The sequence below is a fragment of the Pleurodeles waltl genome, chromosome 10 (assembly GCF_031143425.1).
Source record: "Pleurodeles waltl isolate 20211129_DDA chromosome 10, aPleWal1.hap1.20221129, whole genome shotgun sequence".
NCBI lineage: Eukaryota > Metazoa > Chordata > Amphibia > Caudata > Salamandridae > Pleurodeles > Pleurodeles waltl.
The window spans coordinates 1071054441-1071070888 of record NC_090449.1 but is presented as its reverse complement, the minus strand read 5'-3'; the positions used below and the strand labels follow the sequence as shown (position 1 = coordinate 1071070888).

The following is a 16448-nucleotide window of genomic DNA, read 5'->3' as shown; positions in this document are numbered from 1 at the left end:
GTACTAATGAGGTGCAACTTATACCCCGACAGTGTTAACAAGTTTGAAAATGTCAAAATGATAAAGTAATAATACATTATGTGCTGCATTATGCGGCATAATGTGCCTTTCCTTGCTGCATAATTTACTCAACCTTGCTGCATATTTTGGCCCAGTCCTGTCGCATAATTCCAGTGGCCCTGAGCATAGGGTTGTGCTGTTGAAGACAGCTTTGTCTGAGACCTGAGCAGGTGATGGGGTGACAAGTGGGGCACCAGTATTTCTGTCTGCTAGTGTCCCATTGCTGCTAGAGTCTACTCTTGCTGTAGGCAAGAACTGTGCTGCTGAGCTCCTGGAATGAGTGGTGGCCCAGGGCAATGTGTGCACAAGTTTCAACATGACCAGCATCAGCTCTCAGAGGTGGTTCAGTTCCCAGTGAAAACCTGTCCAGGAGGTTTTCTGCTTCCATGAAGAAGTTACCTAGTGGTTGGCCTGAGAGTACCCTTGAAACTTACTCTGATTCGTTCATTCTGTAAGTTCTCTTTTTTGCTTGCAGTCTGCAGCAGGTTAAGACACATGAGGTCCTTCTGATGGGCAGTCTCCTTGTGCCTTCACAGGGCACTGGTGTTTACGTCTCCTCACAGCACCCTGGGCAGGGGTTAAGTAAAGCCTTACCAAAGGGAGGGCTGGAAAGGGGCAGCATTGGTTCTAATATTAGGAGGAGTGTTCAGAAAATCAGGGGATAGATTCTTCTGATTATTAGCATCACATATCACCCCCAGCAACAGCACTCGACTGCGTACCCCATCAATATGTTACCTACCATCACATGTCCCCACCAAAGCAACAGCACATAACAGCGTGACCCATCAATACCTTAACTACCGTCACATATCACCTCCTGTGGCATCAGCACTCAACAGCGTGCCCCATCAGTACCTTGACTACCATCACATATCACCCCCAGCATCAGCACTCAACAGTGTGCCCCATCAATACCCTAACTAACATCTCATATCACCACCTGTGGCATCAGCACTCAACAGTGTGCCCGATCAATACCTTGAATACCATCACATATCATTCCCAGCATCACCACCCAACAGTGTTCCCCATCAATACCTGAAGTACCATCACATATCACCCCCAAAGAAACAGCACTGAACAACGTGACCCGATACTTTAACTACCATCAAATAAGAGCCCTAAAGCAACAGCACCCAACAGGACCACATCGGGTGACCCTTGGACCACCATAGAACAAGTTTAAAGCTGGCGAATTAATGGCTATACAGTCATTGCTGGAAATTACATCTTCCATGTTACGCTAACATTTATGCAGATACACTTTATATAATTACTTTTTCTCTTTCACAGTTTTTAGGATTTAAACTTTCCAGATTTCAAACAGCACCAGCCAGAGGTTCCTGGTCAGACGCCTCCTTAGGGCAGGCACCTGACAGAAGGGTCTCCAGCTTTAGTTTCCTGCATCATCCCACTTCATGAGATTCAAGCTAAGAATGCACGAAGTCTGCAGTTTGCTTTTGCCAACTAATTGAGTTTTTTTATAAAACTTTGACAACTATGAACATTTTGCTTAATCTGACAAAGCTTTTAAAATACAATGTGAAAATATAGGTTTGGGAAACCTCCTCGCCCCTGCAAAATGTACCTTTTTGAAGTCAAATCCTTTTACAAAAGGTGTGTGGCCCCAAAATCAGCAGATGTTTTTAATGAAAAGTTTGGTTAAAGTGTTTTTCAAAAGGTGGTAAATCTTGCAGCTTCATGAAGTTGCAAGTTTTTGTACTTTCACAAAACTTAGCTAAAAGGGATAATAATTAATCACAGCCCCTCACCTCTATGACAAATTTCTAGATGTGGACATTGCATCCACCTGACTCCAAGAGCTCTGGTTTCAAGATCAAGGGAATAAGATGACCTCAGAACTGAAGACCTGCTTTGAACTCCAGCGCCCCCTTCTGATCCTGAGCCAGAATCACAGTGTGAGCTAAACATGGAGCCATCTTTGAGTCCATAACCCCACCAACAAGACTGGGGTCTCCAGGGCTCCGCCTCAAGGGCAGCTCCCCCATACCTTCCCTCAATGCGTAGTCTGGGCCTCATTTAGAGTTTGGCGGATGGGGTGTCACAAAACCTCAAATGAAAAAAAAAACAATAAATAAAACAAGCATTTGCAATGCAATGGGTCTCGCATTTCTCCGAGTTAGAGCTATTAGCAGTTGTAAACTCCCAACCGGATTTTTCGTGCCTCATTAAATGGAAAAAAAAACTAGCGCGATCGCGCTGCTAAACAAGCGAGATCACGCTGCGAAAAAAGAGAAAAAGTAGTCCACAAACGGGACGGAAAACAGGGAGCCTCATAGGTTTTCAGTACTTGGTCGCTGCGCTCGAGGAGGGCTAACCACCGGAAAAGGCATGACGTATGCGTGTCTTCCACTAATGAAAGCAAGCCCACGAACCAATGAAAGACACTAACGTGTCATGGACGGGGCTCAGAGCCCTTTTTTAACTACTACAGTGTCTCGCAAGCGCATGCTAGCGCAGGCTCGACCCTAAAAAGGGGTCAAAGAAAATGTTAATTCAGATTTAACAAGTGGACTATTGGCCATGAAATATCTGTGACAAATATCGGGGGGGATATCGGGATGGGGAGAGAGAGGGAGGGAGGGAGACAGGGAGAGAGAGGGGGAAAGGGGAGAGAGAGCGTGTGAGAGAGAGAGAGATAGAGAGAGGGGAGAGAAAGGGAGGGAGGGAGGCAGGGGGAGATAGGGGATAAGGGAGAGAGAGAGGGGGAGAGAGGGAGTGAGACAGGGAGAGAGAGAGAGACAGAGAGAGAGAGAGAGGGAGTGATACATGGAGAGAGAGGGGGAAAGAGGGAGAGAGAGAGAATGAATCACACACACAAGAACATACACTCAGGTATGTGCGTGTGTGTTACATTATTGCCTTTTGTGATGGCGCTAAAAGTTTGGGTTTGTCGCTGGAAATTAGGACATCATTCCCATGAACAGCGGATTTTCGTAAAGGCTGGTTTTATTACAGACACAGTAATACACAGTTCGTGGCTGATGCTCCACTAATGTCCCTGCAAAGAGGACAATCACTGCTGTGGCCGGGTCTGTGTGTCTTGTGATCTGTGTCACTAGTGCTTCATGTGTAAAAAATGAGTGCAGGCCCCCCAGGAGGACCCTGCAGCGTGCACCGCATATTGTCACTGGCAGACCCGGCCCAACTCCTAACCATCGCAGTCCGACAAGTGGCACGACTCACACTGTCCGAGGCCCCAAAGCGATCAGAACGGCTGGGGTGGCGGGGATTGGTTGTTTACAATGTATATTGAATTAATAAACAACTGTTGTTCTGCTCATCTTTAAATTACACAAAGCAGCGCCACCATGTGGCAGCTGTCATCAGTGAAGGTGGTGTTGGCAATTAGGAGCTGGTGCCGAGTACCGGAAACCACCGGCTCAAAATAAGCACTGTGTATCACCAGGAATTACAGAGATGTGTGCTGTAAATGTCCGTTCCCTTCTAAATTCCCTCAAGCAGCAGGTGCTCAGTTTCGGTTTTACGGCTTGATTTCCGGAACTATAAACAGTCAATATTGCGATGTTTACCATCAGCGAGCTTTCATGTCGTACACATGACTCCACAGGTCATTTTCATTCAGATCAGCGAAACTGGTGGTATGAGGTTGTGTGTCCAGCACAACAAAATTATTTTAATGCGCCAAAATGGTGGGTTTGTGTTGGCCCTCCGGGCCGTCTCTGCTTCGTGAGTGAAGCCTGGTTTGGTTTGCTTTCTTTCACTGGTGGGGCATGTTCTGGAAAGTTGTTGCATTACAGGATGCATCGGAACATTTGGGGCCAGATTTATCAAACTTTCATGCAACGCAATACAGCAGACACCTTCATGCGCTGCAAGAAAGGAAAAGGGCAGGAATGCACCATATTTAATATTGTACGGCACATTCCTGCCCTCTCTTTGGGCACAACGTGCTGCCTTGCACCTTGGTGTAAGGGTGTCTGTGCTGTAGGCAGGAAGGACCACCTTCCTGCACAAAAACAATCCTCAGAGGCGCTTTCCTCTTTCCATGCGTGCTGCAGAATGAATTAGAAGTAGAAAGAGGAATAAACGAGGCGAAATAGACAAACGTCTCCTCATTGCAGCCTCCCTGGAGGAGGCATAGCATGTTGACACAGTCCCAGGTCTACCACTCCTGGTAAATCTGGGAATGGGCCAAAATTAATGGGTGGGTGCGTGAGAACACCCCCACTCCACCCATGGAGCGCCTCCCTGGTGCAGAGTAAAGCAAGGCAATGACTTGTGCTGCCTGGCGTTCCTCCAGATTCAGCAAGCACAGCAGGACCACACAAGGGGGCCCTGCATTGCTCAGTAAATCTGACTCCAGTGTTGTGTTGTCCTCACATTACAGTGCGTAACACAAGGACACACAACACTATGATAACTCTGCCCCTAAGTGACTTGCACAGAATCAGAGGATGTTAACCAGAGACTCGAACCATGCAGTTTACCATGGCGCCTCCCTTTCACATGAATTTCATGTCATATGGGTGGGGGAGCCCAGCATGTTCCTGCAAGCAACAACAGGGATGAGGGCAGGAGGGTTCACATATGCACTCTTATAGAGTGCTGCTACTTCAAGAAAAACACGAGGAAGAAGAATCTGGGTAAGTACAGAAGTGCGAAGCACAACAGGTACCAAAAAACCTTGCAATGGCCAAGAGTGCTTCTCTACAAAGAAAAAGTAGCACCAGCCACAAAAACAGTGGAAGGACACTCCAAAAGGAAGAGGTACTTAGGCCATGCTCCACAGAAAACACAAACACTCAAAGGGAGAGAGCAAACTGCATGCGCTGACCAAAGTGAGGCGAGGAAATGAAGTGTCAACAAAGCCAAGAAATGGCAAGTGATGGGCGGCCCGTAAGCCCCTTTTAAGACAGTCTGCTTCACAATATATCGTCACAAGCGACAGCGCATGGGCTCTCTCAGACAAGACCTAACTAGGACTAGACGGGAGACGCAACTCGTGTCTCGGTTCCTCTTACCACTGCTCAAAGCAGTCGGCTGAGCCTTCCAGAGTGAGAGCCTTCACTCCTCATCTTCCTCCTGAGGCTAATACCACACTCCCTCCCGCTAGGCTATCTCAGCAGTATAATCTTCACCCTCAGTTGCTAGGATCCCTGCTTTTCTCACCACAGTCCTCACATGACCCCCCTTCACCTGCTACCAGGGCTGAGGGCAGATTCCACTCACCTGGTCTACGCTGGAGCTGAACTCTGACCTGCAGGGCCTAAACCTACAGTAATCCTGCGCTCAATCCGTTCAACGTATGTTACAGCCATATTACCACCACAGTAATACCAGCTGCGACTATGTTCAAACCTGATCATTACTACAGGAAAGAGGAGCAACAATGGGCAATTCAAAATACTTTCAGCTACTGTGTAATTACTTTAGCAATACTGCGTTTAGTGTCTGAACTCGTCACTACTAGGGCATTAGTGTCTCCCAACCATATCATTACTGCGGTGATAAATACCAGTTTAGTACATAACATACCCCGTACACAGAATGGAAACAGTTATACCAGCTCCTGGCTTGTCCTCCATGTTACACTCCTGCGGTGATGCTAATCGCAGGAGGTCCCCTCCAGAGTATTGTTGAGTTAGTATCAATGCAGTGCTGTCACTACATATCTACTGGGACACCAACCAAAGAATGGAGAATGCGCACTCCAGCGCCTGGATACCCTCACAGGTGATTAGCAGCGCTGCACCATAGCATACTATGACTACAGAGGGGCGGCCTGGCCCCATCCAAGATGGCGGTGTGGCGGTTCCATTGCCCTGGATTGGGCCATGTAACAGCTGGGCCGGGGAGGCACTGAGGTGGGGCGTTACCACCAGGGAAGAGAGGGTGAGGCCAGGCGTTGGGGTAAATCCCATTCACTGCATCTTCTGCAGGAAACAAACGCAGGAACTTCTGAACATGGGCCTTCGGTTGTGTTTATTTAAAACTCTCTGTTTTGCAGAAACTTTTTCAAACTGGAAACAATTACAAACCTATGCACCCAAGTCACCATTAAAGATGTTTTACGTTTTCGGACTTCGAAAACATATAAAAGAGCCATTTTTGTGCTGAAATTCAGGTTTGTTATGATAATTTCGAATGCACAGAAGTCTCTTTCTACATAGAGCACAAAGAACGTTACATTTTTATGGGAGTTTTTAATGCAAAGAACAGAGGTAGAGTGGCTTTTGTGGTTTCAGTTAAAGTAAATATTAACACACATCAAAGACCTAATATTTATTTTCAACAAAAAAAAAGACAAACGGAAGTGATTAAAAAGCCACAGATGAATTGTTGCTAAAGTTAAAAGTACAAACCACAGATTCCAAAATGGCTGAGCTCTCTGGGAATGTGGCCCTGATTGGCACGAACATGGGCGAAGATATTGAGTGAAGAAGGACCCAGGAGCTCAGAGGGCAGGATGCACTCAACCTATAGAATACATAGGTAGTAAGCACATAAAAACACTCCTTTTACTCCACGAGCACAACATATGTGTTATATGCTTTTTGAGGTTTTTAAGATATTCAGGTTTTTTTTCAGTTATTAATGGTCACTGCTTGTTTCCTGCTTACTGTATGTTTGGTTTTCAGGCATGTTGTATGTTTTGTCCTGTGCAGCACTGTACATCAGACATATAAACTTGGCCTCATAATGCAGTTGTGCAGTAGAGGAAAGGCGGAGTGGTTTGTAAATGTCACCAGAACCCTGAGATGGCTTAGAAGGGTCCTGTCTATCCTGCATCAATGGCCTTGGTTTACCTCCCACACCCCCTCAACACCCTGCACGCTAGCCATATACACTATTCCTATTGTTCCATGAAAATCACCCGCCTTGAGAAAGAATGTAAGACTCTCCCCATATACCACCCCTCCCCCCTCGCGCTCTGCCCAAATTACCATCCTTTACCTCCATAACCCATCAGAGGCCATCCCAATCATCTGGGACATCAGCCCCTCCTCTCCTCACCTCTGAACCTTCTGGTCCCCGGATGGTCAAACATCCATCCCTTTCCCCTAGAGCTCTATACAGCATCACCCCTCTCTACTCTACAGCTGATCGCCACGGTTCAGGACATCTGTACTCATACGGGTGCCATAGAAGACCACAGCTGAACCTCTCTTCTCCCTCCAGGGATCTACTTATCTCACAGCCCTTCTTTTCTAAGTGCCTAGTATTCAATGAAGGCCTCATGCACCGCTCTACCTAGGACTTTACGGACCTGTGGTACCTGGTAGGCACTTAGTAATGTGTTAGAGCAAGCCCGCTTTCTCCAGCTCGTTATTTAATTTGTCGTTGCCTTCACGTACGCAGTATTATGATTGGGGAATGTTTATGTTTGTTTCATCTGTGCTTTTACATACTGTAGCATGAGACATTCCTTTTGCCCATTAGCATTGTATGTATTTGTTATTTATTGAATATGGATCATTCAGGCCCGTGCCACCTTGAGTGTTGGTGAGTTGGTTACCGCTGGAAAGTGGGTGCTGAAGGTGCGCTGTTGTGGGCTCCATGTTCTTCACTACTTGATACAAATAAACTTCATCTTCAAAACTTACCTGAGTGACTCCGAAGCTTTATCTAGCATTGAAACATTGGCGACGAGGATGGGATATAAGCCCACGCGTGCAAGCTTTGTCTAACTTTGCAACATTGGGGACGAGGATGGGCTAGAACCAGCACCTGCAAACTTTTTCTAACATTGCAACATTGGCGACGAGGATGGGCTACGAACCCCATGCGTGCAAACTTTATCTAACGTTGCAACATTGGTGACGAAGTTGGGATACAAACCTATGCATGCAAGCTTTATCTAACATTGCAGCAGGATCCCACTCAACCCCCCAGTCAGGGTTCTGAGTGCTCCACTGAAATGTCATCACTTCGACACACCACATGTGTTTACTTTAACTGGCCTCAGCCTCTGCATTGTATCATACAGGTGTCTGCTCCAAAATATGGGCTACGCACTTCATCGACAGCAAAAACAAAACATGGATGCTTTCATGTAGAACTTGCGCTTCTCATTTAAAGCGCTTTAATGTCCCCGTGCCAAGGTTGCCGTATATAAAACTGCACAAAAGTACCAATTGTGCATTGCACACATGAGCCGAACTTATCCGAAAGGTTCTAGGCACTCCGACGGACAATGATGGGTGTATTCCAGCACTGAGCCTTACCCTCGAACTGAAGGCGCTACAGTTCCAAAGTCAGGGGCTCAAGCTGTTAGGCTACATCTCCTTATTCCTGTTGTGCAATCAGTCAGAGCCTAAGGCGACAGCAGAAACCTAGGGATGGAATACACTCACCACTGACTGTCAGAGTGCCTCACAGACACACTCCATCCGAAGGCGTCGTATTCAACAGCACCTCACTGCACTACTCCAACCTCAGAACCTCACCACAGCATGCCACTAGGAGTACCAGTACTCAAGGGGAGGAAACTGAGAAGTGCCAGTACTCATTACCGGAGAGCACTGGCCCATTTGAGGCACTGGTTTCCCCCCCACACAGGTCCTTGTGTTGCTTCCCTAGTCTTCTTTTTAAAAATAAAAAAGAAACAAAGCTTTAATGATACTTAAAAAAAGCACCTGCGTCATTTTGTGGGCGTGCGCATGAGTGGCGTGCGCGCTCACAAAAAAATTAAATGGCCGGCCGCATCTTTGGCTTTTTTCCTTCTCCGTACCTTTGCTGCAGGGGATCAGGGATGTTGTACAGCATGGCTAAACACTACTGTTGTACCTTCTGAGTGTGTATGATGGAACCTTTTTGGATCCTGAAAGACTCCGTAGGATAATGACGTAAGTGTTAGAACGTGGTGCAGTAAATGCAGATTTAAAACGCTGGGTTACATAGCTCCACGTGTGGCGTATTCATTGGCGGGAACCCAGGCTGGGGAAGACGCTACAAATATTGGCAAAGCAAATAGGTCCCAAATCGCCACTAACTGGCTTTGCCAATGCTTGTTACTTTTTGTAAATCTTATGTATGTTTTCAGTATATAATCACCAGTTGTTTTGCCAGTGTGTACATTAAACTCGGTCAGATTAAGAGGGCATTGAGCTTCCACGTGACACTGTTTTTTAACCAATGGCTGGTACTTGGCAGATGCGATCACTGAGTAAACAGGAGGCCTCTGGCGCGTGATTTAGGAGACAAAGGTTTGGTGTTCATGCATGGCGTTTGTTTGCAGCTGGTGTGGCTTTAAAAACAGAAACACTCCCCCTTCAGCCCCTGGAGACATTCACCCCTGCATGAGGGATGAGAGGATGTGTAGAGGGCAGCCACGCTTCATTTAAGGGCCATAAAGGGGCCCCTCCTGTGGTGTGCCCCAAAAACCTACCTCACCCCTAGACACAGGGCACACTCTAGCCTGGGACCCTTCCCCTCACTTCAGAATTACCAACAAATGTACTTCATTTGCACTGTCCTAATTCTCATATATTCTGACATATCTGCACAGTTCATTTAAAGCCATTTAAATGTTGTTGTGTGCTAGAAAAAAATAACATTGTACATGCTTTTCCAGCACAATCCCAGTAGCAAGCATGATTGCCACATAAATCCTCTTACTTTGAAGTCAGAAAATAAAAATAAACAAGAAGCTCACTGGAAGCCCAAGCCGGACATTTGATCTCTATCTTTGACTCCACAGCAAATGTGATGAGAAAAGAACAATATTTAAAGGTCTGTTTGCAGAAAGGGAGCACTCAGAAGGATACAGTAAATAAGCTATGGGCCATGGAAGGGGCAAACTCAAGCTGGACAGCCTAAAACAAATAAAGCCAGCAAATAGAAATGAAGGAAATGTGAGTTGTAAACCACAAACCCAATGGTAAACAATGGGTGGAATGATTCCCAGAGAAGCTTTCCGAATGTCCCAAAGATGTTAGCAAACCAGACAACTGCGCTGTCTGGTAGACTTCGACTTATAAATATCAGCGTTCAGACAGCGTCCTCTTACCACCATCCCCATTTTGCAGCGGTGTCACTGGCGCCTACTAGCCTTCCCTATAAGAGCCCGCTGACCCCAGAATAATGTAACGTAAAGTAAGTTGGCATAGAAGTGCATATCGCAACACAACATAGCACAACAGAAAGCAACACAACATAACTCTATATTACACAATGCAGGTAACGTACCGTAACTTTACAACATAGCAAAGCATCAGCATGTGTACATGTTCCCTCCCTCTACGTGCACCACCATGCCGTTGTGTATTATGACATAGGGGGTCATTACAACCTCGGCGGTCTTTTAAGAAGACCGCCGAGGGACCGCCGTGCGGAAGACCGCCAGTAGTGGCGGATTGCCGCTCGGCGTATTTCCGCCCTCCATCGTTTTTCCGACGGAGAGCCGCCAACAGCCATCCTTGCGGGCGGCGGGGAAGTGGAGGTTGCTCCACCTCCACCGCCACGCCAACAGAACACCGCCGAGCTAATCACGTCCTGTGATTCTGCGCGGCGGTGTTCTGTTGGCGGTGTGGTGTTGGCGGAGCTGCCCCCATGGCTCCCGTCCCCTCCTGGAGGATTGACGGAACAGGTAAGTCAATCGTCCGTTAGGGGAGGGGGTTGGGGGGTGTTGTGTGGGTGCATGGGGGTGTGAATCTGTGTATGTAGGGGGGTGTGTGAGTGCGTGTATGCTTGCGGGGTGTTGCGTGTTTCGGAAATGGGTGCGTGTCTGTATGTATGTCTGTATGGATGTGTGCGTGTATGTTTGAATGTGGGTGTGCGTGTCTGACTGTGTGTGTGGATGTTGGCATGTATGTCGGTGTGTGTGCGTGTATGTGTGTTGGTGGTACCTGCGTGCGTGTCGGTGTGTAGATGTAAGGTAATGTCGGGGGTCGGGGTGAGGAGGGGGGCCCTGCCACCTTTGGGGGGTGGCAGGGGTGGTGGGGTACGGGAGGGAGTTGGGGTGGGGGTGGGTGAGACCCCTATCAGTGTCAGGGAAGGAATTCCCTGGCACTGATAGTGCTTACCGCCATGGATTTCATGGCGGTTCCTACCGCTGGAAATCCACGGCGGTAAGCCGGGTCACAATACCGGCGGCGGTATTGTCACGGCCGCCGGGCTGGAGACCCATGTCTCCAGCCCAGCGGTTGTCTCCGCCCTGGCGGGCGGAACGGGGAAGCGGCGGACGACCATGGCGGTAACCGCCATGGTCATAATACTAAAAAAAAGACTGCCAGCCTGTTGGCGGTCTTACCGCCGCTTTAACACCGTCTGCCAGGGTTGTAATGACCCCCATAGTGTATAAAACAACACAACATGCTACACTATCACCCTGTGTCATTCTGTTTCAGTAGAAGAATCACAAAAGTTGTCCCTCGTCCCCAAACTGGTGATGTCATTGGTGCAAGAGAAGGTGTAACAGGAGGACTTGTTTCTCCTGTCTACATCATCAGTGATCCCCCATCGGCGGTGCTGTGTCTATGGAGGCCTCACCTGTACCCCTGTATCCAGCTGCGGCTGCCTCAGGTGGAGTGTTGGACCGAATTGTACAGGTCCCATCTATATACTGTGTCCTGCTCTAGAGCCCTCAGCTCAGTGGTTTGTCCTGTTCTGAGTGTATAATTGAGATTATTGTGCCCTGCTCTAGAGCCCTCTCTGCAGTGCTTTGTCCTGGACTGAGTGTTTAATTGAGGTTATGGTATCCAGGTCTGAAGTCCCCATCAGTGGTGCCTTGTCCTGGTCTGTGTGTTTAATTGAGGTTATGGTGTCCAGGTCTGAAGTCCCCATCAGTGGTGCTTTGTCCTGGTCTGGGTGTTTAATTGAGGTTGTGGTGTCCTGCTCTGGAGCTGTCGTCTGCAGTGCTTTGTCCTCTTCTGGACGCATAATTAAGTTTATTGTGTCCAGCTCTACAAGGTTCATCTGAATTGTTTAATTAAGAATATATCATCTCAAGGATCACACCCCTCTCTAGAGACCCCCTGATACTCCTTCTGAGGCATTGTGTCCAGTTCTGGGGGCCACGTTTGAAGTGTTGAGGAGAGCTCTCACCTGGAGCTCTGTGTCAAGCTGTTGAGACCTGGGGCCTGATTTAGATATTGGCAGATGGGTTACTCCATCTCAATGATGACAGATATCCCATTCGCTGAAATATAAATCTCATAGGATATTGAAAGATTTATATATCCGCGAATGGGATATCCGTCACCATTGTGACGCAGTAAATCATCTGCCAATATCTAAATCGGGCCCCTAGTCTGGAAAATTGTTTCCAGGGCTGGAGGCCCCATCTGGGGCATTGTGAACAATTCAAGAACCCTCATTCAGAGCTTTTTGTTCAAGTCTTGAGGTGTGTTCTGGAGCATCGGGTCCACATCTAAAGGGCGTGTGTGCAGTCTTGAGTTCAGTTCTTCAGGCCTCAGATGAAGCATGAACACCAACCCTCTGAGGCTCAAAGATGCACCCATGTGTGCACAGGAGGACGGAAAGGTGAGTTACATGAGATGAACATTTATTATAACTAAACTTGGTCCATTCTGTCTCTGAAGTGACAGGCTTTGTGTTTCTGCAGTAGGTCATTGAGGCGAGACATGCTGACTGCAGTTATTGGCTGTCTTGGGCCAGTCCTGTCATCCTGAGGGCACTTGACCACACACTTGTATCCAGGATACCTATCATAGCCAAAATACTGAAATAAGAGTGGTGGCACACACATAAAACGTCTTGACCAATGAAGAATCTTTACCATCATTGGTGTAACCTAGGCCCCAAAGCCCCTTTGTGCATCTGGTAAGATGCTCACTGAGGCTAGTGGGGGGGCAGGTTCCTGTTGGAATACTCTGTGGCCCAGCACATAGCGCTACTCTACTGCCTGGAAGCCCTAGCTTCTGCATCTGACACCATGTAGGAACCAGAGGAAAACGCAGAGATGCCATCGCACCTCAAACTCTGTGTCTCTGAGGTTTCACAATAGATTCAGCATTAACCTTCATTGTGCTCAACGCAGACAAAATTCTGGGCACTCTTGGGCATTTTCACCAGATGCTTATAGCATTGATGAGTGTTGGGTGACAAATAGCCTGGAGACGCTCAAAAGGACCAAACACCACAGCTTCTGCACCAAAGTCAGAAACAAACACTGAGAAATTGATAATCACGATCCTACTTCTAACGGGCAGAGTAGCAGTGGGCAGAACTCACGAAGTTTTACTCTGCGGAATTCCACAGAGTTTTAGAAAACCTCAGCAAGATTCTGTAGAGTTCAGCCAATGGGTGGAATATATGCACGCTGCCCTGCTTGTGCTGAAATTAAGTGCTAGCAGCACGCGGAGCTGAAAAATTAGCACGAATAGCACCTTGCACTGTGCAAGAGAGCATGGCCATTCAAGCTGATTTTGCTGCCCCCGGAGCCACAGCAAATCTACTCAAGAAGCAGACTTCTGAGTACGACTTCTTGCGACTGCCCATGTTAGAAAATCATACTAGGGGACGCCACATCTCGCTCACATTTCTGGAGCCTCATGGGTAAAAAATTCCGACACATGGTGAAAGGTGCAATTCGGCCAGAACTCTGCATCCCCACCCCTGGTGCATGCTGGACGTTATAGTCCATGGCACACTTAACTGCAAAATATACGGATCGATTGAAAAGTCAACCTATATTTCAATGTAACAAAACCTTTCCCACTGTCTTTGGTAAAAAATGTACACTTTCGCGGGAAGGGGGTGGGGCTATGAGCCTATGCGGCTTCCGTATAGGGCAGTCTGCTTCTGCACCAAGCTGGAAAGCATCCGAGGTACGCTGGCCTCATTGATAGTGCAAACAGGAGAATAGGACTCCACTCTAGCAATTGCTGATGGATGTAACTCGGTACCAGTGCGCTTATGAATCAAAGCCAATGAGAAATGCCTAAACCTTCAAAGACAAGCACATCAAGGAAAAATGAGCACCTACTATCTCCTTTCTGGGGGGTTGTGTCAGAATATTGATCCCAAAATATCATCCGATGTCAATATCCTGGTCATCTGCGTCATTATGTGTAGATTTTATATTATTAACTCTAACAAGGTGATATTTCTGTAAATGATATGTGATATTTTGTTCACACAAAGTCTAGGTCATGTTATTTCGGGGATTCTACTTTCTGCAGAACGTTCTGCCAATTACATCATTTTGCGGTGGAGGTGGAATAATTTTGCGTTTCGCCACTGGCTACCTGGTAGAAAGCGCTACCTCTTGCAGGCGCTAGACCACCACTAATGTCTGCAGTGCCTATGGGAATCTTGGTGCAGAGGAGGAGCGCCGTGGGAAGGCTGTGATGCAAGAGAGAGCAGCAGGGCAAAAGAGAGCAGCTTCTAAGTAGGGACGAGGAAGGACAAGAGCAGAAGAGAGAGAATGTGGAGGGATAAAGCAGTGCAGGAAGATGGAGGGAAAGGGAGAAAGGAAACTCAGGGAAGGAGGGAAGAAGAAAGGAAACTGGGGGAGGGAGGTAAGAAGATAGAAGTGAGGGTTGGAGTGAACCTGAAGGAACACAGGTAGTGGCAGGACCAAGAGACAAATGGAATGGTGGACCTAGAGAAGAGGGCAGACTCGAAAGAAGGAGGGGGGAAAAGAAGGGAGGGAGAAGGGAAGACAGAAAGAGCACCAAACAGTTCCCTCGTGTCTATCACCATCAGCATTCAGGTGGTTTGTGGCAGCAGCTGGGCCCCCTGTTCCTCTCGAACCCCACTGTCCTCGTCTAGAGCACCCCTCAGTTCTGTCCACACCTGCGCCTCACTTTGGTGCCCAAACCTGAGCCATCTCCCCAGGCTGGCTCCCACCCCACTACTGATATCTAACCGGAGCACCCCTGCCCCCATTCCCCCAAGTGCTGCCGCCATTCCTACCTGTGCAGTCCTTGATTGCAGAGCCCCTCGGTCCGCTCCAGACCAGGCGTGGCACCAACTCCTGTGAGTGTCCCCTAGCAAGATGTGCAGTCAGCGCGTCCAACTGAGGGCCAGTGGTGCTGGTGTGCACCAGGCACGGCTCCTGCCTGCAGGGGTTTCCTCAGTGCGTGTCCTTCACTACTAATGTGCTTCTAGAGAAAGCCCCAGGTGTACGGACAGCTTCTCCAGGTGAGAGTCCCGCGGTACAGGTGTGTTCTCAGCTCCTCCGAGAGTCCCTCAGTACAGTTGTGTTCTCAGCTCCTCCAGGTGAGTGTCCCTCGGCACAGATGTGTTCTCAGCTCCTCCAGGTGGGCATCCCTCGGTGCAGGTGTGTTCCCAGTCCCTCCAGGTGAGAGTTCCTCAGTACAGGTATGGTGCCAGCTTCTCCAGGTGAGGGTTATTTTGCTCAGGTGTGCTCTGTTTGAGGCGTGCGCCCTCAGCAACGGCCCCAGGTGCAATGAGCCCTCCGTGACGCTCCCTAGGTGCAGGGCGCTCCCTAGGTGCAGTGCGCACTCAGTGAGGATCCCCAGGTGCAGTGCGCACTCAGTGACGGTCCCCAGGTGCAGTGCGCACTCAGTGACGGTCCCCAGGTGCAGTGCGCCCTCAGTGAGGATGCCCAGGTGCAGTGCGCTCTCAGTGACGGTCCCCAGGTGCAGTGCGCACTCAGTGACGGTCCCCAGGTGCAGTGCGCCCTCAGTGAGGATGCCCAGGTGCAGTGCGCTCTCAGTGACAGTCCCCAGGTGCAGTGCGCCCTCAGTGAGATTCCCTCGGTGCTCTCAGCGACTCCGGGAGGCTGCAGCGCTGTCTCCGGGCTGAGCCTCTCACACTGCCTGCCCGGCCCTGCCCTGCTTCGGGGAGGAGGCTCCACGGGAGGAGTCGCTGCCCCCGGGGGTGGAACAGGTTCTTCTGCCCGCGCTCTCCGGTCTGCGCGTCTCCCTCGAGGAGGGTGAAGTGCCCGGCGCATTCCTGACATTCCGCCACAGCGTGGATGCTGCCCCCGGCTGCTGCCCTGGAAACCACCAGGCTGCCCGGCTCTACCCTCCTGTCCTAGATAGGGCTCTGTGTGTGTGGGGGGGGGGGGGGAGGAGAGGGGCGGTGTCCCCTCTGCGCAGCGTACCCCTGTCCAACTCCAAGTACACGGGGCACTGCCCTCTCTGCGTAGGTTAGACCTGTCAACTCCATGGCACGGAGCAGTGCCCTCTCAGCGCTGTTTACCCCATGCCAACTCCATGTACACGGGGCAGTGACCCCTATGCGTAGGTTAGACCTGTCAACTCCATGTACACGGGGCAGTGCCCACTCTGCGCTGCTTACCCCATGCCAACTCCAAGTACATGGAGCAGTGCCCCCTCTGTGCAGCTTACCTCTGCCAGCTCCATGACACGGGGCACTACCCCCTCTGTGCAGCGTACCCATGCCAACTCCAAGTACACGGGGCAGTGCCCCCTCTGTGCAGCCTACACCAGCCAACTCCATGTACA

The 16448-nt window shown here is 49.2% G+C and overlaps 1 protein-coding gene across 5 annotated transcripts in view; it reads right to left on the bottom strand.

The window, feature by feature from the left end:
• LOC138262254 (uncharacterized) overlaps positions 1-15816 on the bottom strand; it is a 265547-nt gene extending 249731 nt beyond the window's left edge. For all 5 annotated transcript variants that reach the window (XM_069212117.1, XM_069212120.1, XM_069212122.1 and 2 more), the window contains exon 1: positions 14929-15816. The gene's annotated coding sequence lies outside the window, so the exon portion shown is untranslated. The remainder of the gene's footprint in view (positions 1-14928) is intronic.
• Positions 15817-16448: the final 632 nt, after the last annotated feature.